At 37.3% G+C, this 26,568-nt stretch overlaps 1 protein-coding gene across 4 annotated transcripts in view; it reads left to right on the top strand.

The window, feature by feature from the left end:
- Window positions 1-26,568, top strand: part of SLC8A3 (solute carrier family 8 member A3) — a 208,155-nt gene that overhangs the window by 22,810 nt on the left and 158,777 nt on the right. The gene's annotated exons all lie outside the window — the stretch shown is intronic.

Raw genomic sequence — 26,568 nt, 5'->3', positions numbered from 1 at the left:
GACCCTGGGCAAGTCACTTAACCTCAATTGCCTCAGGGGGAAAAGTAACAAGGAGCTTATATGTTACTGAGGGGAATATAGTGAGGCTGAGTCAGGGAGCTGGGTGAATGGTCTTGATATAAGCTTGGAAGATTGTCCTTAGTGGAGTAACAGAGCTCTTTGTCCTGATCAGGTCACTTTAAAAAACATTAGTAATTTGGATGTAGGCATATATAGCTTGCTTATCCAATTTGTGATGGAAGGAAGAGATGACCAAATAATAATTGAAAGACTAGAACATTGGGCCAAAAATAAAAGCATGATAATTAATTAATTTTGACAAATGTAAAAGTCCTAATTCTAGGTTTCATATCTGTTGGAGGAGTACAGAATGTAAGAAATATGACTAAACAGGAGTTTTGGTTTTAGACTACAAGTTCAATATAATATATATATATATATATATATATATATATATATATATATATATATATATTTGGTGACAGCCCAAACAAAACAAAACCGCAGCAATACCAACCAACCAACCAAAACTAATGCAATCTTAGAATGCATTAACAAAGCATAATATACAGACCAAAAAGGTTATAGTCTTGTGTATTTCCCTGTGTGTTGGAATCTAAAATTTTCTATTCGAATTTATTTTGTATCCTAACAATGCTAAAGTGGTGCTGGTGCTATTTTGTTCTAATGAACAGTTATTCCTCTTTAAAAAATTCATTTCTATTCTTCTGTAATCTAAACCAGGGCTTCTTAAGTTTTTTCCCACTTGTGACTTCTTTTTTGCCTCAGAAATTTTTATGTGACCCAGAGTGTATAAATACATAAAATAGATATACAGATCAAATATTTACTGATAATAAGCCACATTTTCCCAACCCCCCACATTCAATTATGAGACCCCATATAGGGTAGCTACTCACAGTTTAAGAAGCTGACATCTAGGCCATTCCTAAACCCTCCTTTAAGTATAGCTTTCTCTGCATACCCTCGGCCCCCAATCTTAGCCTCTGCCTTTAGGAGGAACTGTTTTCTTTTAAACCAATCAAGGGAAACAATGGGAAGGAAAGTAGAACCCTTTGATTTGATAAATAGCAAAACTGAATCAGTTTTTCTTCCAGTACTGAACTCCCCCAAAAAAGTGTCTTCTGTCAAAATAAGGCAAAATTAAAATTTGTCCCCCTTTTCTCTTAGAATTTTTAAATCCTCAGCCACATTTGAATAATGGAATGCATAGTTCAGCTATGCAATATTTAATCATATTTATCATAAAACTGCCTTAGAAGTAATACAGAAAGGTAACTAAACTTTAAAAAAAAATAGAGATAAGCCTTCCTCAAATAGGCTCTGCTCTCTCTAAGAAACCAAGGCCCATCCCATGTCTTAATATCTTTATCTCAGTAGTATCTGCCTCTGCCTACAGTTCCCATAGATCCCTACCATATTCTGGACTGCTACTGCTCTTGACTTGTAGCTGATTTGCTCTCAGGCTGCTTAAGCTCTCTTTAAGAGTTATATAAGTGTAGCTTTCTGCTACCTCAGATCCTTTAGGATGGCAGGGACCAGCTTGTCAGCATATGTTTCAGATAGGCTAGAAATTCAGAGTTGGAAAGGACCTCAAATATCTGTTGGTCCACATTTACAACTGTCGTGTAAATGACCATACCAATCTCTGTTTGAAGATCTCCAGAAGTGCAGAATTATCTAGTGGTGGAAGCAGACCATTCTACTTTGGGATAGCTCTAATTGTTTTCAAGTTTTTCATTATATTAAGTTGAAATTTGCCTCTCTGTAAATGCTAGCTATTGGTCTTAGTTCTGTCCACTGACAATCAGCAGAACTTAGTCTCACTTCCATATGACAAACTTGAAATATTTGGGAATAGTTCTAAAGTTCTACCTTTTCCTGGTCTTTTGTTCCTTAGTCCTTTCACCCAATCTTTTTCTGTCATTATTTGGAATCCTTTCAACATCTCAAATGCCAGTACCCATACAAAATCTGGCTTGCCAGTGACTCTGAAGAAAAGTATCTAGAACTGAACTCAATACAGTGTATTGATAAATTGGAGCCCATCTAGATATAGGCCATGTGAGATATGTGCTGAAAAAGACTCTAAACATTGCCATCCAAGGACTGGAGGAAAGAGTTGGGAATATTTAGCTTGAAGAAAAGAATGACATTGGGTCATGATATATCTATTTTCAAACATTTGAAACACTGCAAAAGAGAGATTAGGACAGAATTAAATATGATGGTTAAAACTTGCATAGAGATCGATTCTGGCTCCCCATTGGAGAATTTTTTTTTGCAATTTGAATTGTTCAAAAGTGAACTAGACTTAGGAGGTAGTGAGTTCTTTATTACTATGAAAGTGGAATCTGAACATGGAACTTTGAGGACTATTTTCTAGGGATTTTGTGGAGGAGAATCTTGCTTCAGTTGTAATTTTTTTTTTTTTCAGCTCTTGGATACTATGACTATTTGGACAAGTGGTGAAATGATAGGTAGCCTGGGAAAACTATATTTACACTGGGGTAAGTTTGTTAGGGGAAAAACATGGCCACATTCAGAAAAATATACTCAGGATAATATATACCCAGCTAAGAGATATCTAACAACAAGTCTGAGATATGTCTGAACACCAACCAATTTCAATTACTAGCAAAATTTCTTTGATGGGGAAGAGATTATTCTCACTGCTCCTAAGAAAGAATTAAGCTAAATCTCAGGAGTATTTTGCAGAGCATGAAAGTCTGGCATCAAAGTGAACAAATAGTTATTTGTTCTGGTACTGCTCCTGACTGCCCTGGGGCTGTTTCTGTTCTAAATCCTCTTTAGGGACTTGAGTTCACTCTGGGATAGCTCCAAAAGTCCCAAGATTGAGTCAAATTCCTATGCATGCCCTGGAGCAGCTAGGACCCTACCACTGATCATTTCCCACCTCTTTTCCTTTCATGGGAGGAGAAAGAAACAGAAAGTTGTCCCTGAATCCACCTGAGAGTCTATTAGGAACTACTTTGTAGAATGGCCTTCAGTCTTGGATAGGGGATAGACCAAAAGGCTCAGAGCTCTTGCCCATTTGCCCTATCATCCCAGAGCCAAATACCCTTCTCCTATATGATGAGACGTAGAAAGAGGGTACTTGAAGGTTATTTTTCTTCATGTTCCACAACTCTGTGAAGACATTTGTTACTTCGACAATATTTTCTTTGTTTTTGTGATCTTTCCTTTTCATCTAATTTAATCTCTTTCTCATCCAATTCTCTTGTAATGAAATTATTCTGAAGCATCTCAGCTTTTCTTCCTATCATTCATTGAAGATTCCGAAAAACCTCATTTCCTACTCCTCAGTCTCAACCTGGACCTCTTTCCATGTAAAATGTCGGGATGGTACTATATAATCTCTAAACTCATCCATTTCACATTGTATAATCCCAAGTGAGGTGAAGAGAAAGGTGGGGAGGGGGATGAATTAGATTATTCCGGAAAAGCAAAAACCACTTTCACTACAAACCTAATTTTTTGTCTGAAATTTACCTATTTCATCTCCTCTGTTCTCCATGTTACTTTATTGGTGAGGATCACTGAGGAATGACCTCCATGCTCTAGTTCTCAAGAATTGAACACCCTTAATGGTTACTCCTCTGGGCTTATTATGTTGTGGGCTTTGATTAGACAACTGCTCCTGGTGGGCCATCCTTCAGATAATCCTGCTTTTCAAGAATTAGGATTTTCAATGGAAGAATACCAAGCCTTTTCTCTGTCCCCACTCCTCCCTTGATTGTGTCAATGGTTTTTCTTTTTCTGGCCATTTGAGATCACTATGTGATACAATGTTCATTATGGAAACAGGTGGTGGGAGGTTTCACTATTCTTTTGGTGGTGGTGGTGGTGGTAGAATTGGCTTGCCTAAGGGTCCTATTATCTGTCTCTCTCATCTCTCTACCTAATTCTCCACTTGTACAGACTTCTTTTCCTCAGGGCCTAGTAGAGCCCTGATGGATTAACTGTGTCTAGCTTCTGGACCAATGGGCAATAGGCTTGTCCACACTTGGGTGCCGTTCTAGGAAACATAAAACCAAGTTAATCCACAGGGTTTAAGGGGTGGGAGGAGAGAGACCTTTATAGTTACAGTATGCACCCTGGCCCAGGCACTTGTGTCAAGGAGGCAATCTCTCCTTGAGCAAAAGCTGACAGAGTTTAAAGGGAAGTCTTTTATCTTCAAGATCTAAACCAAGTCTTTTCTTCTGCTACCCACTCTTTTCTCTCCCATCCCCTTTAATTAAATGATTCTCCTTTGAACCATAGAATGACCGCAAGCAGACTGATGGCTAGAGACCCTCTGTCTATGACCACAAACTGGATTTGGGAAACATTATAAAGGACAGACTATTCTCTCAGGCTGCTTGCTTTCACTGTTACTTCACTATTAAGACCTTGAAATGTTTTTTGGAAATATGGCCCTGCTTCCTTGGGCTTCTCCATTTGTACTTGTCCTCAGCAATAAACTTACAGTTCAGTTGTTTTACCTTACTACTATATCTATAGAGACTGATCAGAGTATAAAAAGAAATAACAGACTCTCAGCTTTGGAAGAAACCTCAGGAGCATATCCACTGTAGTATTCTAATCTTTTTATATGTGTGGACCCCTCTGACATTCTGGTGGATCCTACAGAAACCTGTTTTTTTTTTTTAAATTGAAGGAAATACTAAATTTTGGTTAGAAATTAGTAAAAATAAAGATGTAAAATTTCTCCTTCATCTAGCAAATTCCCAGGAACAGGGGAGGTCTGTGGATCTTAGGTAGGGAACCCCTTTTCTAAACTATCTTTAAGAAGTGGTCATTTAATCTTGACTTAAAGACCTCTCATAAAGAGAAACCCACTATTTCCATTTGATTTTTGTACAACTCTAATTGTGTTTTTGTAAAACAAATTCTTTCTCATTATGAGTTTAATCATCAACAAACACAGACATTTAAATATACATTAAAGGGGAAAAAAGCAGGTTATTCATGAAACCATGAACTTGCTATATATTGATATCTTTAATTGAGAAATGAAGTTTTTTCTTATATGTATCCTAAATTGAATATTCTGTAACTTCAACTCATTTCTCCTAGCTCTGAGGTCAGGGAGAACAAATCAAATCCCTTTTTTACATGACAGCTTCAAATACTTGAAGACAGCTAATCCTGAATCATTTCTTCTCCAGGCTAAACATATGACACGATTTTGGTGCCCTTCACTATCTTGGTTGCTCTCCTCTGGATGTCCTCCAGCTTACCAATGTCCTTCTTAAAATGTAGCAGCCAGAACTGAACTCGATACATGGTATTCCAGGTGTAGTCTGACCAGAAAACTACCACTTCCCTCCTGGACACTGTACCTCACATATTTGCTTTTATGACAACCATATCACACTTAATGCTCATATTGTTCATTTAACTCTTAAGTGGATTCTCTGTCTCTTTCTGTTTGTCTGTCTCTGTATGTCTCTTTGTCTCTGTCTCTCTTTCTCTCTTCCTTCCCCTGCCTCTTCCTCCCCCCTTTCCTTCCTTCCTTTCTTCCCTTCCTTCTCTCCCTTCCTTCCTTTTTCTCTCCTTCCTTCCATTCCTTCTTTTTTCTTCCTTTCTTTCCTCTTTCCTTCCTCTCTTTCTTTGATCCATACCTCCCATATTATGTACTTGTAAGCTTTTTTTAAAATCCAAGTGAAAACTGACATTCTAATTATATTTGTTTTTAAAATTTAAGTTTTAAATCTTTTTTTCAGGCTTTTCACATTGTTTTAATTTGTATCTCTAGGACATATGTTTTTATTTTATTTTATTTTAATTTTTACAAATTATAGACATTGGAATGGATTTTTTTATAGGAAAGTAGGGAGAAAGAAGGAAGGCCACTTTATGGGAAGTACAATGAGCAAAGGAATCGGGAAGATATAAGGGAACCGAATGGAACAGTACAGGATACTAGGGACAAAGAAAACTCTGAAAGTGCTTTCTCTTCTCTTCCACTTCCCTTGGGTATTATATTGTAATCTAAAAGTTTAGCCTGTTGTTACTGTCATTCAGTGTGCTAACTATATTTTCAAACTTTGTGGTATCTAAATTTGGTAAATATGTCATATATAATCTTTGTCTAGAACACTGGGGAAAAAAGACAGATTATTGTGGCCTTCTATTAAAGATCTTCCAACTTGACATTGACCCATTAATAGCTCATTAACAATAAAAAAATGTGAATTGCCTTCTCATTGCATATATACAGGACATAGCAAAGAACCTACCATGATTTGTCAAGTCTAATGACAACCCCCCCCCCCAACTTATGCCAATTTAATCAGCATGGGTATAGAAAGGAGAAGGGAAGAAGCATTTATCTATCACTTACTATATGCCAAGTATCGTGCTAAGTGCCTGTTTTGTTTTGTTTTGTTTAGTTATAAACTGTCTTTATATGATCCCATAACCATGGATTTTTTGTTTTGTTTTAGCAAAGATAGTAGTGTAGTGTTCCTTTTCTTTCTCTAGCTCGTTTTTTGAGGGATTAAAGAGAGGTAATTGGGGTTGTGACTTGCCCAAGATCACACAGCTAGTAAGTGTTTGAAGCTGGATTTGAACTCAGGTCCTCCTGACTCCAAGACAGGTGCTATATCTGCTACAATACCTAGCTGCTCCCTCTAGCTGATTTTACAAGTGAAGAAACTGACTTCAGTGCTTTAACCACTGTGGTACCTTGCTCCCTTAGTACTTTTTGCAAATATTATCTTGTTTGAACCTCATAACAATCTTAAGGTATAGGTATTAGTATTATTTCCATTTTACATCTGAAGAAACTAACATTCTTATAGGAGGAACTCTAGGAGCCAGAGTGTGAAGGATCAATAGAGAATATGTGGATGAAAATGATTTAGCATCATAGAATCAGAGCTCTAGAGGAAGAGATTTGTAGGTCTTTAAGCTGTTTTAAAAATGAAAAATTAAAACTTGGAAAGATTAAGTAATTTGTCTAAGGTCACATGGATAAGCAAATAATAGAGCTGAGATTTGAACTCAACTATTAGAACTACTAAGAAAAGGTAATTTCCCCCCCACTATGTTTCAATTAATGTAGTCAAAAACAGAAACAATATTGTCATCAGAATATTCTACAGACTACCTGGGCAGAAAGGGGAAATAGATGAGGAATATGGTGGGAGGAATGAAAAAGCAGTGGTAGGATACTGTAGTCATCTGCATATCATCTGGGACTCTTCTTTGCTCAAAGCAGAGCAGCAAATAATTTCTTGGTTCACACGGAATGAATGATAATTTTATCTTTCAAAAATGATAAAGGGGAACTAGGATTTATCCTCACCAACAAGGAGGAATTGGTCACTAAAGGAGAAGTTTTTGGGGAAAGAGGAAAGGGAAGATGGGCATAGTCTGACATGTATGCTGAGTTTTTGGTGAGTAGATTTAAAATTCAATTCCACAGATGGTTTATGAGCACTCCTTAAATGCAAAGCATTGACAAATCAACTAAATTCAAATAAACTTATTCTGTTCCAGACTATGTGCTAAGCCCAGATGCAGGAGAGACAAAAATGTTGTACATTTATGTATACGTATATAGGTGCATAAATGAGCAATATATGTATATGTAATATGTACTTATGCATACATGCATAAATATATGCTTAATATATAGGTACATATGCATAATACCAACAGGCATATATTTATACATGTTTATGCATGCATATACACATGTGCATGTATGTGCCAGCATATACTTGCATGAATATATAGCACATGTACAACACATGCAACATGTCTTTGTCCATGTATACATGTGTGCATATATATGTATATACATGAATACACAACTACATAGGAAAGTCATTAGCATCGAAGGTGACTAGAAACAGAAAATTAGATTTTTCACTGATACTTGAAGAAAACCAGGAGACAGAGGAGAGGAATGAGGGTATTCCAGGTAAGGTGGACTAGGAACTGGGGATAGATAGGAGGACAGCAATGAAATCAGCTTATGTTATATTAATGGAGAGAAACAAGTAAAGAGATAAGTAAATACAAAATACTTTGAAGAAGGAGAGACATTAACAAGGGGAATAGAAAAGGCCTTTAGAAGATACATGAGCTTATCCTTAAAAGAAGCTAGGGATTATAAAAGGGAGGCAATAGGGCCCACGGGCCAGATGCGGCAGCTGAGGACGTTTGTCCCCCTCACCCAGGGCTATTTAAAAGCCCACAAAACAAAGTTTTTTGTTTTTACTATAGTCCGGCCCTCCAACAGTCTGAGGGATAATGAACTGGCCCCCTGTTTAAAAAGTTTGAGGACCCCTGAATTCTGGACAAAGGGGACATGTTTCCTATGTAAAGACCAAAAATTGGGAAGGGATTGCCAAGTTTAGAGAGCATCAAGCAGATCAATGTGACTGAAATGTTGAATGTGAAAAAGGAATAATATGAACTAAGTCTGAAAAGCCTGTAGTGAGATTGTGAATGGTTTTAAAACCAAGTTAGTAAGTTAGTGTTTTAACCTTGAGGCAATGGGAACTCTAAAAATTCTTGACAGGAGATTGAGGAAGATTGTTTTGGCAGTTATGGATGATGGATTGGAGAGGACAGGGGTCCAATTAGAAGTCCATTGCAGTAGTCATTAACGAGTCAACAATCCTTTATTAAGCACAGACTTTGTGCCAGGCACTATGGTAAGTCAAGTCTAGGTGAGAGGTGATGAGGTCCCAAATTAAGGTTTTTGGTATGAAGGGAAATAAAGGGATATATGTGAGAGATGTTGTATAGATAAAATTGTAGGCTAATTGGATATGATAGATGAGGGAGACTGAAGCATTAAACTCATGACTATGTGACTGGAAGTTGAAAGAGCCCTCAATAGAAATAGGGAAGTATTTCAAGAAAGGTTAGGTAGGATACTGTAAACCCAAACTGCTTAGTGAAAGTTAGCTGGGCCAGAGATAAAGGAAACTTTTTTTATTATTATTATTATAGCTTTTTATTTACAAGACATATGCATGGGAAATTTTTCAGCATTGACAATTGCAAAACCTTGTGTTCCAACTTTTCCCCTCCTTCCCCCCATCCCTTCCCCCAGATGGCAGATTGACCAATACATGTTAAATATGTTAAAGTATAAGTTAAATACAATATACATATATACATGTCCATACAGTTATTTTGTTGTACAAAAAGAATCGACTTTAAAATAGTGTACAATTAGCCTGTGAAGGAAATCAAAAATTCAGGTGGACAAAAATAGAGAGATTGGGAATCCTATGTAGTGATTCATACTCATTTCCCAGAGTTCTTTCCCTGGGTGTAGCTGGTTCGGTTCATTACTGCTCCATTGGAACTGATTTGGTTCATCTCATTGTTGAAGAGGGCTATATCCATCAGATAAAGGAAACTCTTAAAGAAATTTTAAAGACACAAAGAGAAACAATTTTGATAATGAGGACAAAGCTGAGAGGAGAAAAATACCTTGCACAAAATATTAACAGAAGAAAATTCATCTTCTGAGTCTTTGTGTCTGAGTTGGAATGGCATTTTAGAAGTCTCCTCATCTGGAAGAAGCAGGCAATATAGGAGAAGAGGTGATCCCAGGCAAGTGGGGGAGTGGGCTTTTCACTATCAACATGCTCATGTTTTGAGTCTTGAGTCATAGTTGTGAGGCTGCCCAGACCTTTATTGGACTGGATAAGTTGGTAGTGTGGATGGCTCTGGGAGGATACCCAGCAATAATGGCAGCTGTTGTTTGTTAGTGGAGGATTGATGCTGAAGAAGTTGTTGATTCAGGATTGAAATTTGGGGAGAGAGAGAGAGAGGAGAGAGAGAGAGGAGAGAGAGAGAGAGAGAGAGAGAGAGAAGAACAAGAAGAAGAAGAAGAAAAAGAAGAAGAAGAAGAAGAGGAAGAGGAGAAGAAGAAGAAGAAGAAGAAGAAGAAGAAGAAGAAGAAGAAGAAGAAGAAGAAGAAGAAGAAGAAGAAAGAGAGAGAGAGAGAGAGAGAGAGAGAGAGAGAGAGAGAGAGAGAGAGAGAGAGAGAGAGAAAGGAGAGTGTGTGTATGTGTATAGGAAAGGGGGAGAAAGGGAATAATCATTTATTTGGGGCAGTTAGCTAGTACAGTAGATAGAATGCTTGGCCTAGAGTTAGGAAGACCTGAATTCAAGTCCAGTCTTATTAGTAGTGTCACTCTGGACAAGTCACTCAATCCTGTTTGCCCCAATTCCTCCATCTGTAAAATGAGCTGGAGAAGGAAACGACAAATCCTTCTAGTATCTTTGCTAAAGATGGGGGTCATGGAAATTGGATACAACTGAAATTATTGAACAATGAGCTGTTATGTGCCAGGCAGTGTGCTAACTGCTTCTCATAAATTTTAGCTCATTTGATTCTCACAATAACCCTATGAATTAGATTCTATTATTCTTCTTCTTTTCAGTTGAAGGAAACAATCAGAGGTTAAGGAGTAAGTATCCAAGGGTGAATTTGAACTCAGATCTTCTTGACTTCAAGTCCAGTGTTGAACCCGCAGTGCTACCAACTACTTCTGTAGAATAGGATGTACAGATCTGGGAATCATCTGGAAAAAAAAAAGATAATTGAAATCACTGGAGTTGATGAGATCATCAAGAAAGCAAAGGTCTAATCAAAGAAACTTCTGTCAGACTATCTGGTATTGGGATATCTCCACACTTTGGAGACCAAGGATGAGAGCAGGGTAATCAGGTTAGATGTAGATGATCTTAATCTATTCCAGACTTCCAAAATGGAAACAAAAAGGACTCATGGACAAGATTAGATTTACACCCACCCACCCCAAAAAGTGTGATAGAAGAAAAGGGGCAGGTAATTGGAAAAAAAGAGTACTATCTTATTTCTCAAAAAAAAGAGGAATACTTAGACCATATAAGACCATCCAGAGAAATTCTTGTGTCAAAAAGGATAAGCACTTTTCTCACTGAAGAAATTACATGATTTTTATTTGATGATGTAGGGTTGTGCTGGAGCCAGTTCAACTTACAAGAGCCAACTGCTAAATTTTCAATGTGAACATTTACATCTCAGAAATCTAGTGAAAACTACACATCAGGTCTTGATTTATTATTTTATCGATTGTCTAGGTTTAAGAAAATGATTGAGAAAATATTAATAATGTAGATTTAAGTTAAAAATGTGTCAAGGATACATTTATTCCTTCCAGAGAGCCAGTTGTTCAACATTTATCAGCATAACACCAGGTGTTTATCACATATAATTATAACTTTGAGCAGTGTGAATTGGAATACATGTGACCACTTCTTTGGAATTCATTATTTTCACTAACGGGGATTTAACTGTCTAGACCAGTGAACTTCAATTCCTGGCAAAACTCTAAAACATTATTAAAGGGTAAACTACTCAGTGGTGCAGTGGATAGAACACTGGCCTGGGAATCAGACACTACTAGGTGTGAAACTCTGGACAAGTCACTTAACCCTGATTGCCTCAAAACAAACAAATAAACAAACCAATGGAGAAATAGGGAAAACATCTAGAAAAGAAAGCTTTTATTACAAAGACCCACTATGGTGGTGACTTCATTGAGAACAAATTCTTGTGAGGCATACTTTATTTCTTTTTGGACTAGGTTTCCTAGGCTGGTGCATTAGAAGAAAACTGTAGATAATTTTATCTAGATTTTAGAAAAGTATTTGGTGATGTTTTTCAGGTATCTTTAGGGATCAGATAGACAAGATAGAGATGTGGGCTAAAAAAATTTGGAAATGGTTGAATTTCTAGACCCAAAGCATAGTTATTAATGTCTGATGACTACTTGGAGGGAGGACTCTGGTAGAATGAGCTATGAATCTCTGCTTGAATCTATGCTATTTTAACAACTTTTTCAACAACTTCATATAGATGAAGATGTAGATAATAACAGCTAATATTAATTTAATGCTTTAAGGTTTGCAAAATACTTTGTGAATATTATGCCATTTATCCTCACAATGACTCTGATAAATAGGTGTTATTTTACAAAAGAGGAAACCGAGGAAGACAGCCATTAAGTCTGACTGAAGGTCATAGAAATCATCACTGTCTGAGGATAAATCTGAGCTCCAAGTCCAGTGCTCTATCTACTACATCATTTAACTGTCTAGCTTGATGTCAGGCTAAAAAAAATAAACAACAGTAAGCTAAGAGGGTGAGCTAATATGTAAAATGACATTGTACCAAATCTAATAAGGTTATTTTTAATAGGGATAAAGTTAAGACTTTAAGTAAACTTAATATTTGGGTATATGAAATCAGGTTCATAAATACAACATTGAGGAAACAGGAGTAGACGACAATTCAAATAAAAATGATCTGGGGATCTGAGTGGACTGCAGGCTCAAAGGCTGTCAGCCAACAAAATTATCTTAGGTGACACTCAAAGAGGCATATTATCAAGAATAGAGAAGATGGGGCAGCTAGATGGGGCAGTGCATAGAGCATTAGCCCTGAAATCGGGAGGACCTGAGTTCAATTCTGGTCTCAGAAACTTAACACTTCCTAGTTGTGTGACCCTGGGCAAGTCACTTAACCCCAATTTGCCTCAGGGGGAAAAAAGAATTAGAGAGGCTATAGTACCCTTCTACTCTATTCTGGTCAGACCACTCCTACAGTTTAGGAAATTATTCAAAGGAGAGCAACCAAGATGGTCAAGCACCTGAAGAGGTTATTTAAAGGGGATGAGATCATTTTCTTCCAGTATTTGAAGGGTTTAGACCAGCTTTGCTGGGCTTCTACTCATTGCTCCTAATTATACATATTAGTTAGCATCAATGGGTGAAAATTTCAGAGAGGTCAATTTAAACTGGATATAAGGGAAAACTTCCTAATAAGTGCAGATATCCAAGAAGGGAATAGGATGCTTCAAGAGGGAGGCGAGTTTCACCTTCACTAGAGGTCCATTGAATACATGTTCATTTTATTGTAGAGGAAGTTCTTGCTCAGGTCATGATTATACTAACTAATCCTCTGAGTTCCCTTCTACTTCTTTGAGGCCTATCACTCAATCAGCTCCAAACTCACCAAATCTAGTTCAACCTCAATTATCTTGTCCAGAATTAATCCCCTCCCTCCTTTCCTCTCTGTCTCAGTCTCTGACTCTCTGTCTTTGTCTTTCTCTGATTCTCTCCCTCTCCTCCCTCCCTCTACTTTCCCTCTCTCCCATTCTCTCCCTTCTTTCCTCCTTCCCTCCTTTCTCCCTTCCTCTCTTCCTCCTTCTTTCTTCCTTCTCTTCCTCCTTTCCTCTCTCCTTCTCTCTTTGTCTCTCCTTCCTTCTCTCTCTCTCCTCCTCCCTCTTTCATTATCTCTCTCCGTATGCCTTTTTGTCTCTGTCTGTCTGTCTCTCCCTTCCCCCAACTTCCATACAGAATTGACATAGGCTCCTGTTAAGGGTACCTTAGGAAGTAGCTTTTGCTCAACATTCTCTTCATTAAGGAGCCCTCTTTATTTAATTATCCAAATCCAGCTTACTCTTGGCTCAAGTTTTTCCTTTCTCTGCTTTCCTATTTTATGTACTGTTTTAACTGTAGCTGAAAATAGAGTTCACTCTGTCTAGGCTTTCTACATCCCTGAGGAAAAATGGCCCTTGTGTGGGTTTCTTTTAGTTCCTACTTTCCAGTTCTCCCTTCTCCCAACTTCTATACAGAATTGACATAGGCTCCTGTTATGGGTACCTTAGGAAGTAGCTTTTGCTCATCCTGCTCCCCAGCCCCTTCCCCAATCCCAATTTTCCTGAGAGCCCCAAGTGTCTACTGGTTCCTACTTTTCAAAAACTATTTACAACCTAATTCTTAATTTATTTTTTTCCTCTTTGAAGACTATCCACCACCCTCTTCCTATGCTTTGTTATCTATGTGTTCTTCCTTGCCTTTCAATCCTTTATTTCCCTAGATAACCCTGGAGCATAAAGGACCCTTGATATTTACTCACCCAAGATTCATCAGATCTTTAACACTTAATTCTAGTCAACTTCTAATTCAACTCTCTGCAAAACTTCTGCTGGGAGTCACCACTAAAAAGGGATTTGTTTAGTTGTTTCAGTCATCTCATTGTGACTCCATGTGGGGTTTTCTTGGCAAAGATAGTGGAGTGGTTTGCCATTTCCTTCTCCAGCTCATTTGACAGATGAGGAAACGGAGGCAAACATGGTTAATTTGCCCAGGTCACAGAACTAGAAATGTCTGAGGCTGGAAGTGAACTCAGATCTTTCTGATCTCAGGCCTTGTGTTCTATCCACTGTATCACTTAGCTGCCCCTCAAAAGAAATGAACATGATCATAATTTCCATCAGTAGCTTTTCATCAGTCTTGTCCCTGAAGCTGTATTCCCCCATCTATGGAAAAAAGGGAGTTAATACTGGCAGAGACCTTGGGAAGTTATAAGGCTTTGCCAGTGTTTTTAGGGCAATAATGTTTTGGGGCGAAATGAGATTCAGGAGACACCAAGGATCCTTTAGAAATGGGTAGGAGGGCTAGAGTAGGACCAGGCTCATTTTTATTCATGAATAAATAATAGCTCATTTTTATTCATGAATAAATAGCAGCTATACAGCTCGGCCATAAATTTTAGCTAAAGTATTTCTATTAGTCTTTTTCTTTAATACATTTTATTATTTTTTAAAACATCACCCACATTTTCCTCCTGTATCCTTCCATGCTCCCCCCTCATTTAGAAAGTCATCCATTATAACAAAGGAAAAAAAATAAATTAAGGAAGGAGAGGGAAAAAAAAATTCAGCAAAATCAATGAATGTTTGAAAATGTCTGGTATAATAGACAATGTTCATGACTGAGGACCTTGAATTTTGCAAGGGAGGCTATCTTCTTTGGAGACAAACTTTGGCAGCATGATGTTGCAACATTTAGTTTTGATTTTGTTATTGTTATTGTTCTTTCCCTTTCCATTATAGTCACTGGTATCTTGTTTCCCTAGCTACTTACTTCACAGTGCTTCAGTTCATATAAGTCTTTTTATATTTCTCTGACTTCTTCACAGTCATCATTTCTTACAGCACAGTAATATTCCATTATGTCTATGTACACAATTTCTTTAGCTATTCCCCCATTAATGGGCATCTATTTGAGGCAAATGGGGCATTCCAGTTCTTTGCTATTGTAAACAGTGATGATTTAAATATTTGAGTGTCTGTGGAGCCTTACTTTTTGTCAATGGTCTGGATTGATATTTTTTTGAGGGTTCTTATGCTTGAATTTCACCCCTTTTCTTTTCTTCCTCCCAGACTTTTCCAGAGTGGAAATTAGGTAGATAGGACTTGTATTTAGGATTTGCTTTGACTGAGGTCAAGCAGGAGGGGCTTGAGATAATCTTGAGGCTGACACCAGACTTGTGACCTTAGCAGAGAAAAAGTAATAAGAAGCAGAGAAAGCAATAAGAGAGAAACATTATTTGAGTGGGGGAGGGGATGGGATAGGGAAAAAGAAAGGTACGGATTTACACTTGAAAGAAGGCTGAGCAATAGATTAAAAAAAAAGAAATTTGCATGATGACTTTATTATATATTTAAATGGGGTAGCAAGTTGAATATTTGCAGTTTCATATACAATCATTTAAAAAAATAAACTTATGAAAATGCCTGTTTTATTCCATAAATTAAAAATTAAATAAAAAAATTAGGGCAAAGCATCCTAATTCTGGCCTTGTTTACTATCCAGTCATGTGTTTCTTTCATTCTAAAAAATCCATCATTTTAATTAGTCATTTTTAGAATTAGCTTTTATGCTTAGGTATAATAAACAAGCACCTACTGATATCTTGAAACTTCAGTATTAGAGATTCATTCTTTTGTGTTAGTCATACCCTTGGGAAAAATTAATATGTTAAATCCATTTATACTAAAATGTTAGCATTCCAGATCAGTCTTTTCTCAGTCCTCTTCATTTTTGACTTCTCTTCAGCTTTTGGAACCACTGATTTAGTTATTTCTTGCTTAATTTTGTGAAATTGCTTGGTTCTCCTCTTACATTTCTGACTTACTCTTTTTAATGTCCTTTGCAAAACTGAACCATGTTCTGACCCCAGATATGGCTATTCTGCAAGGCTGTTTGGGCCTTTTTCTCTTTAAATTCTCTCTTTGTGATTTTATCAGCTTTTGTGACTGCAATATCATCTCTATGTAAATAATTCCTAAAACTACACTTGTGGTCTTCATTTCTCTCTCAAGCTCTCATCCTGCTTCTCTAATTGAGATCATCCATGTAGGTCCAGAAGGATCCTCAGGGGCAATTCTAGTTCCATTGCCTCACTTTACAGATGAGTAAACTAAGGAAGATTAAATTAGTTGCCCAAAATCACACTAGTAGCAAACAGAGATGAAATTTGAATTTTGAAGCCAGTATTCTTTTCACAAAACAATTATTGTAGTTGTTCAGTCATTTTAGTCACATCCAAATCTACAAGACCCTATTTGGGGTTTTCTTGGCAAAAATACTGCCATTACATTCTCCAATTCATTTGACAGATGAGGAAACTGAGGCAAACCAGGTGAAATTACTTGCCCAGGGTCACACAGCTAGTGGTTTGCTGGGATACCTTCATCTGGATGTCCCAGAGGCTTTTCAGACTTGGTATGTCCAAAACAACTCATCATCTTTCCCTTTAAATCTACTCCTTGACCTCATTTCCCTATTTGTCAGGAGATATCACCTGGTTTGCAGGCTTGGAGCTACCCTCAACTTGTTGGACTCCCTTCTTCTCCTTATCCAATCAGGTAACAAGTTTTATTGATTTGACCTTCACAAGATTTCTTGTATCTACCCCCTTCTCTCCACATCACAAATACCCTTGAATGAAGGGCTTGTCATCTCTCTCACTTGAGTTATATTGCATCAACTTCTAATTGGTCTCCTTGCCTCCAGCCTTTGTCCTCTCCAATCTCTTCTCTAAATAACTGTCAAGTTGATATTTCTCAAACATAGATTGGGCAGCTAGGTAGTGTAGTGGATTGAATACCAGGCTTGGACTCAGGAAGACCTGAGTTCAAATCTAGTCTCGGATACTTACCAGCTGTGTGACCCTGAGCAAGAAACTTCTTTCTATTTGCCTCAATTTCCTCATCCGTAAAATGAGCTGGAGGAGGAAATGGTAAATCACTCCAGTGTCTTTGTCAAGAAAATCCCAAATGGGGTCATGTAGAGTTGGATAGGACTAAAATGACTGAACAATAACAAGTTTTTTTGCAAATTGATTTGAACTGGATTCTCAAGGTAAATTAGAAGCACTGGGATATTGGGGATTAGGAAAAGAAGCTGGAAAAAAATAAAAGATAAATTTAAAGTAAGGTTTTTACAGTAATCCTGTGAGTGGTATCATTTATTGCTCTCAAATATAGATGGGGAAACTGAGGTCTACCCAGTTCCAACATTCTGCCTGCCATTGTGTTTTGTGAAACAGCAGATAAAGCACAATAGTCGTAGATTTTGTGCGCTCTCTCCTCCACTCAACTGGCTCCTTAAGTCCCTGCTGCTTTGTGCTCCATCAGTCACTTGATGAGTGGGTAGGACCTTAAAAGAGGAAAGCCTCATTTCAATTGTATTTCCCTGGGAGAGCTGTCCAGGCCCCTGTGACCAATCCATTTCCTGAGCTTCCTTATGAGAGGAATGACAAACAGGCCAATTTCTAATAGTCCTAATGGTCTTGAAGCCACTAACCAGCCATGAGATGGTAATGAGGTTGAGCTCTCCACTGATATGCTCTCCGATTGGTTCTAGGGAGGCCTGTATAAAAGGCATTGCCAATGTCCTGACCCATCTAGCTAGCCTGATTGCTTTTTTCCCTTCCAGCATACATAATGCATTTAACATGTGCATTTATTTCACATCCAAAGGCAAGAATCCCTTTCTGCAGAGCATAGATGGATCTTGCCCTTCCTTAGCCATGATACCCAGTAGCTGGCTGGCTATTGCTTTTTCTTTTTGTTTGGTCTTGAGAATAATAGTCTCTATTATTTATACTTGTCGTATTGACCTCACAAAGTTGTTAGGGCCTTCCTAACAACTTCGTGAGGTTAATACGACAAGTATTTTATTGATGGGGAAACTGAGGTTCAGAACATTTACATGAACTCTCCAAGGTCTCATAGCTCCTTAATTTAGTAGCTATCATTTGAATCTTAACTTCAAGGGCTTCTAACTCCAAGTCCAATGTTATTTCAATGTATTGAACCACCTCTTATAATTATGGACTATTCAAACATATTCCCTTCTACTTACGGTAAATAGCCAACAAGTGGTATTCCCCCAATGTACCCACTAACTGATAGTCTATTCCCAATGCCTAGTATGACCACTATCATTACTTTGAAAAGCAGTGCTTTAAAAAAAAAAGTCTCCATATTACTAAAAAAAAAATCTGAGATGATAAAATCCTGGGGAAAGTAATGGTCAAATTACCACTTCAACCTTCGCCATGACTATTCACTTTTCAATTTGCCAAAATAGGACAGTGAGAAGTGATGGGTGTATTGTACAGTACTTTCTGATCTTAGCTAGATTTGCTTTCCATTCTTATGAACTCACTCTGTATTATTGGACTGAGTTTCCCAGCAGGTGAAGGTTATACTTTGCCCCTAAATCATGTCTGCATTTAAATAAAAGCAGTTTGGGAAGGTACTTGTGCAGATGCTTTTATGAAATAAAAAATAGATTTTATTCCCCTTTGCTTCTTTCAATTCCAGATTGGGGGTCTATTCAGCAGCATCTGTTTTGAAGTTGCCAGAAAGGAAACAGGGTGTTTGGGAGACTTTTATCTGCCTGCGGCTTGTTCTGTAAGCTGTCTCATGGGTATGCTTTGCTGGCAATATGCGTTTGGACCCTATTCTGAGCTGAGCCAGGGATACAACTCTGTCTCCCAGTTTAGCTGCAGTGCAGCCTGGGCTGGTTGCATAACTCAGCTCCTTGGTTTTCCTAGGCAATCCTAGGATGCTTGGAATAATGCCAGTGGAGGGGGTAGGATGGTGACATACAGAGGGACATCTCTGGATATTTTTTGTGTGGGGGATGGGGAATGTTACCTTAGAAATGAAAAGAGGGGTTTGAACCATTTGGTTACCCACGGGAACTACTGTTCTCAGATACTAATCTGATGGTCAGAAGAGGGCCATTGGAGGATTTTTGATCACAGAGGGACCTTAGAGATATTTAGTTATGAAGGACAGGTAGTGAGTGTGTACAGGCTGGCTACTTTTCCTGTGTGTCCTCACTCAGAAAGAGTGAAAGAAAAAAGCTCAATTGCAAGTATAACTGTTCTCAATTATCAGTTGTGAGACAGCTAGGTAGCAGAGCAGATAGAGTGCAGGGCCTGGAGTCAAGAAGACTGAAATTCAAATCCAGTTTCAAATACAATCTGTGTGATCCTGGGGATATTACTTAACCTCTGCCTCAATTTCCCCAACCATAAAATAAGTATACTAACAAGAGATACCTTGTAGGTAGTTGTTTTTACTATTTGTAAAGCATTTACTACAGTTCCAGACACACTTAATAGGTGATGAATAAATTCATTTCTCCTTCCCTTTCTCCTTTTCCTTCCTTCCTTCTCTCCCTCTCTCTTTCCCTTCCTCCCTCCCTCCCTCCCTCCTTCCTTCCTCCTTCCTTCCTTCCTTCCTTCCTTCCTTCCTTCCTTCCTTCCTTCCTTCCTTCCTTCCTTCCTTCCTTCCTTCCTCTTTTTCTATTTCCTCCTTCCCTCCTTGCCTTCCAGTTTTCATTCTTCTAAAACTAGTGGGTATACCTTTATTGTTTTCATAGAATCATTGACATTTAAATTTGGGAAGGTCCTCAGTTTCATCTGGCCCAGTGATTCTCAAACTTTTTTTGTTTCAAGACCAATTTACACTTTTGTTGAGGTTCTCCCACTCCCTAAGAACTAAGAGCTGTTTGTGTAGGCTATATCTATTGATTTTAAGTTTCAAATTTTCTCCATTTTCTCCCCTCCCCACTTTGAGGAGAAGCAAGCAATTTGTATAGATTATATATGTGAAGTTATGCAAAGCATGTTTCCATATTAATCATATTGTGAGAGAAAACGTAGACCACCCCCCCCAAATAAAGAAAACTTTAAAAATTGCTTCAATCTGCATTCAGATTCCACCACTTCTTTCCCCTAGAAATGGATGACATTTTTGTATCATGAGTCCTTTGGAATTGTTTTGGATCATTTAATTGCTGAGAAAAATTAAATCCTTCACACTTGCTCATGATGCAGTGTTGCTTTTGCTGTTTATATTGTTCTGTTCTGCTCACTTCACTTTGCATCAGTTCATGTAAGTCTTCATGTTTTTTCTGAAAACATCCTTAGAGCAGAAGTTCCTTTTTGCACTTAGTAGCATTTTTTCCCCTCCATTACATGTAAAGAAAGTTTTCAACATTCATTTTTATAAGATTTTGAGTTCCAAATTTTTCTCCCTTTCTCCCTTACCTCCCACTTCTCCAAGAAAGGAATCTGATATAGGTTATATATGTTCAATCATGTTAAACATATTTACACATTAGTCTGAAAGAAGAATCCACACAAAAGGGAAAAACTACAAGAAAGAAAAAAAAAGTGTAAATAGTATGCTTCAAAATATATTCAGTCTCCATAGTTATTTATCTAGAAGTGGAAGGCATTTTCTGTCATGAGTTTTTTGGATCATTATGTTGCTGAAAAGAATTGTCTATCATACTATCACTGATTATCATATGATGTTATTATCACTATATACAATGTTCTCCTAGTTTGTTCACTTCACTCAGCATCAGCTCATATAAATCTTTCCAGGTTTTTCTAAAATCCACTCAGAGCAGAGGTTTAGTCTATTTTTGTCTCATGGTCCTCTTTGGCAGTGCAACAAAACCTATAGATCCCTCATAATAATGTTTCATTGCCTACATCAATAATTGAAGGAAATATCACATTTCACTTGGAAGTTATCAAAGTTAAATATGCAAAATTTCCCCCCACCCGAGTTCTCAGACCAACTCAAAATTTGATTAAGAACTCTTACTTTAAGGCAAGGGAAATTCAACCTGTTCCTTTAAATCACAATTGTTCTTTAATACATGGTTCATGTCAACTGAAGAATTTCTATAATGGCTAGTAGAACTTTGTCCTCAGTATGCATTTCCCCTTGGCAGAAAGAGATGCCTGGATTTGCTTGATACATATTATGTATTAGCTTTTCTATCTGTATATTATTCCCCTCTAGTAGTATGTTAGCTTTTTTAGGGAAAGGGCAGTGTTTTTGCCTTTGTTTGCCAAGTGCCTATTCTAATACTTGGGATACAGCAGCAACATCATTAATATTTATATAGTGCCTATTGTTTACCAGGCATATGCTAAACTTCAATAAATGCTTGTTGGAGACATAAATAAATAGGAGTTGAAAGAATTTTGGAGTATTTTGACTTGAGATAAGCAATATGTTAACTATCTGGATAGGAGATAAGGAGATTGGTCTACCTGTAATTTCAATGGTATGAGGAATTTTTGTCAGGAAGTTCCTAGTACCTATACAGATAAGCACCTTTTTTTGTAATTTAGTCCCTTAGATGGTGGTCTAGAGAGCACTGAATGAGATAAGCATTTGCTCAGGGTCACATAGCCAGCACATGGCAGAGACAAGACAAAACCAGGTATTTTTGGTTTTGAGAAAGAATTTATTCACTTTATAGGCAAGAAAAAAAAAGTACAGAAAATAAGCAAACAACATGTTAACTAGGCCTTTTATTTTTTATAAATAATTTATTTTTAGAGTCAAGAATTTGGCTAATTTTTTTTTTTTTTTTTTGGATAGCAGCACAGTTCAGCTAAGTAGTAGGAATAGAGCTGTTTTCCCAGAAGAGAAGCTAATACCATTTTCTGTATCTTGACTGCCAGAAAGAGGAGGGGATTTGTGTTAGAACATAAATCTTTCACAGTGTCTCTGCCTAAAGCCCCTCTGTGACCCCTTTCTCCTCACACAAAAATATAGCTAAAATCATCGAATCACAAAATCTCAGAGTTTGGAAGGGACTTCAGTGCAATCTTTTTGTTTTATAGATGAGGAAATTGAGAGAAAGATAAAGGGATCTGCTCAAATTCATACTGGTTACTCCAGAGTTGCAAATGGAATCTAGGCTTCTTGACTCCTAGGCCAATGTTCTTTCCATGAGATGTTTTTCTTCCACTCTCATGAGCTCAGAACAATATGTAGATTTTTAGAAGAATCTTTACTGATATCTAGTAAGGTAGAGTAGCATGTGATTATGATTGTCTCTGCAGTCATAAGACAAGTGGAGGAATAGTTAGAAATGTATACCCCCTTAATTCTGTATTTATCAAGACTGGTAAGATTAACTGAATTTTCTCTCCATTCTTTGAAAAGGCAGGAAGCTATAGATGTGGAACATTGCATACACTTGGATTTAATTGATATGTTGGTTAGTTGGACTTAATTGCTTTTTATTTTCCTCCTGTTACATTCTTATTTATAAGGAATAGTTCTCTGGGTACAGGAAGAGATAGACTGGGAAGGTGATATAAAAAAGCAAAAGATAACAACAAAAACAATAATAAAAGCATGGCTGTGCCTCTTTGGAAAGCATTATCAGTCTTTGGAAAGTTGCACTGTTAGAGCTTTGGAGAGAAGAAACATTCTTGATTTCTTTTTTGATAGAGGATGTGTGTAGTTCTGGATTTTCTTGGGAACTGGTTCAACTAATATTCATGGAGGAAGAGAGACTTTGAACATTGATTGCTCTTATTCAGTCAGTTCAGTCCTGTCTAACTCTTCATTTTGAGGTTTTCTTGGCAAAGCTATTGGAGTGGTTTGCCATTTCCTTCTCCACTTTATTTGACATATGAGGAAATTGAGGCAAATAGGGTTAAGGACTTGCCTAGAATCATACAGCTGATATGTGTTTGAGACCAGATTTGAACTTAGAAATGAGTCTTCCTGGCTTCAGGTCTTATACTCTATCTACTGTGCCACCCAGTTGCCCATCAATAATGTTAGCTGAACTTTTTTATATAAAGTGGGGCCAAAACTTTTGCATTTAAAAAGTACGTTTCCCCTCTATGTTCTGGATTGAAAATGCTCTGATTTTTATCAAAACATCAAATAACAAGGGTTTTCTGGGAAGTTTGGGAGGCACCAGTCAAAACTGTCCTAGAGAGAACATGGAATAATTTCAGATGCTCTCTTCTTGAATACTGATTTGCTACTAATTCACGTGCCTGTCAGTTTAACAAATATTTGCTACTGTGTTCAAAGAAACTGGGTCAGTTTCTGAAGATTCAAAAGAAATAAAATACTTCCTGCCCTCAAAGAGCTTATTTTGACTATAACGCAAATAAGTATAGTCCCAGAAAAATTGAAGAGGTGGAGAAATGAATGTAGTTAAATGGTGCAAATATAAGGCACCTAAGTGATGCGTCCTAGAGTGTTAGACCTGAATCAAGGAAGGCTTGGACTTAAAAATCTGGTCTCAGACATTTATTAACAATGTAAGCATGGGAAAGTCTTTTAACTTCTGTTTCTCATCTATAAAATGGGGATGGTCAGTAGCATCTACTTCCCAGTTATTGTTGTGAGGATCAAATGAAATGGTATTTGTAAAGTGATTTGCAAATGTTAAAATGTTATGTAAATGCTAGTTATTATTTTGATCAAATAAGAACTCTGAGGTTGGATAATATTGCTAAGACAGTTTAAATCTATGGTGATATTTTTGCATCTTGTAATTATTATTAACATAATGTTATATTATATATGTATTATATAATTGAAAATGATAATTAATAACTCAGTTATGTAGCGGTTCATGATTTCCATAGTGCCTTCCCAACAATTTTGTGAAGTAGGTATGAAGGACCTATTCCCATTTTATAGATGAAGAAACTGAGGTCAAGAGACAAGATCAATAATATTATTTACGATGAATGTGTGGAAAAATTAGGGCCAGCCAGTTTGTGCTGAGGAACTGGCTACATGCCTCTTGTAAGTCTGCATTCAAGCTTTTCTCATAGATCACTCTTATAATCTGGATTTCCAATCAAACCTGAAACATTTTGCATGAAAATCTTATCTCCTAAATGGTAGAGAAAATAATCAACTGACATTATGAATTCCTTTGTGAGAGCTTTGGAGAGAAGAAGCATTCTTGATTTCTTTTTTGATAGAGGACGTGTGTGGTTCTGGATTTTCTTGGGAACTGGTTCAACTAATATTCATGGAGGAAGAGAGACTTTGAACATTGAGGATGTGTTGAAGAGCTGGCTTCCTTGTATGTTAGCCTTATAAAATGTGTTAGAACATATGGGTCATCATTTTCTCCACCATTTAGGAGGGTTCTATGAAAAATTCTCTAGGTTTGGTTGAAAACCCAGGTCACACTCCATTACAAATTGCTTCCTTTCATCTAAATGGATCTAGAAGATGGGTTACCAAAGAAACTCATGTGGATGACAGGCAAATATAGTCAACTCAAATATTGGTGAAAATATGGCCAATTTTGTGGATTATCTATGACTTAGGACTGTCTCCTCTACCTTCTTACCTCCTCACTCCTCCCATTTTCTCAGCTAGAGACTGAGATAGGAGAGTAGTAGATCTAGAAATAATGAGTAGAGAAGAGTATGAGCCCTGAGAGTTCAGCTCTAATTGATTGGTGGTATGGCAATTCATTTAAAATAAAATGAGGTCAATTTGGAATGATCTGCTATGTCATGTTCTCTACATCCATTGCCTCCCCCATGACTGCAGATAATGTAGAATACCATAATAGGCAAGGAATTGGTTTTGGAATGAAAAGAACCTGATTTTAAGTCCTATTTCACATACTTACTAGCTGTGTGACCCTGAGCAAGTTATTTGCTATCTCAAAATCTCGGTTTCCAAATTTGCAAAATGGGGAATTTGTGTTCAATGGTCTTTATGGTTCCTTTTAGCACTAAATAGATGATTCTATGATGCTGTGTTTGGCAGCTATCATTCATTTTAGGTGGCAAAGTGGATAGAGTGAAGGGTCTGGAGTTAAGTAGATTTATTTTCTTGAATTCAAATGTAATCTCAGACACTTACTCGCTGTGTGATCCTGTGCAAGTCACTTTATCCTGTCTGCCTCAGTTTCCATCTGTAAAATCAGCTAGAGGAAATAGCAAATCATTCCAGTATCTTTGCCAAGAAAACCCCAAATAGGATCACGAAGAGTCAGACACAACTGAAATGACTCGACAACAACAGTCGTGCTGTGACTCATAGGACTTCTTCAAAAGCTTTATGAACTGTAGAAACAGGACTCAGATACTATTCAGAGGTAGCATAGAAAAGATTCATTTTCACTGGTGGTAATCCAGGAAAAATGGACATACAACAGTGAAATCAGTGGATAGCTTTTTAATTTGCAGAGATCTGGCCTTCAAGTTAGGGAGATAGTTGGGAAGATGACCCAAAGAAAAAGTATTTCCTATCTGGATTTGGCTATGGCAGGAGGACAAATGTTCATGAACAGGAATAAAGTTGGGGTAGTAATGTGGATTAGTTAAGTTAGGACTGATTTGGGTCCATTATGGGTAGAGAAGAGGCACTTCAGATTTATTTCCTGAGGTCTCTCACTATAGTTATTAAAACAATAAACTGATATTTAAGAATGAGCACTTTAAGGGTTACCAAGAGGTTCCCTCACATAAAGTTTCCTTATGAGGTAGGAACAAGGAATATTATTTTACATAGTAGGAAACTGAGAATCAGAGAGGTTAAGCAATCTGAGGTAGTGGAATGAGAATTGTGCTCAAATTCCAAAGACCTGGTTTAAATCTTGGCTTTGCTGCTGACTTTCTGTGTGAATATGGGAAAGTTATTTAATGGTTCTGAGTCTCATTTGACCCATCTGCAGATTGAGGGGTAGATTGGAAATTGGTAATCTTTTTTATGTGTTGTGAACCCTTTAGACAGTCTGGTGAAATTTATGGACTTTTTCATAGGCTAATGCTTGTAAATGCATAAAATAAAATTCATAAAATTACATAGGGAACTAATTCTATAGAAATAGTAATCAATGTTTTAAAAAAAACCTATTAAAGTCATGAACTCCTAGTTAACAAACTTGATTACTAAGTGATTGTTAATATACCTTTCATCTCTAAATTCTATAGTTCTAGGACCTGCTAATTATTCAGGCTAATAAGTTTTAGAGTTGATTCAAACCTAGGTGTTTCTTGACTCCTAGACCACTACTATTTCTACATTGTGCAGAAGCACAATGCCTCTGATTGAATGTTGGGAGAGGGACAAAAGACCAGAGGCATCTCTTATTTTTCCAGAATTTACATTTCTTTTTTAAATTCTTCAATTAAACCTCAACTAGATGGTCCTGAGGGCAAAGCAACTATTTTACCACAGATTGACTAGTGGCACATTTATTTTTCCAAGTGAGAGACTATCCCATATGTTAGCACAATCTGGCTCTTGAGGGTGAAGCATCAGAGCACTTTGGTGGGAACTTGTCCCTTGCTGTTCCTCTCATCTTTTGCCC

Source organism: Antechinus flavipes, chromosome 2 (genome assembly GCF_016432865.1).
Source record: "Antechinus flavipes isolate AdamAnt ecotype Samford, QLD, Australia chromosome 2, AdamAnt_v2, whole genome shotgun sequence".
In the NCBI taxonomy this organism is placed as follows: Eukaryota; Metazoa; Chordata; class Mammalia; order Dasyuromorphia; family Dasyuridae; genus Antechinus; species Antechinus flavipes.
Note: the sequence above shows the minus strand (reverse complement) of the source record. Positions and strands in the feature narration are given on the sequence as shown.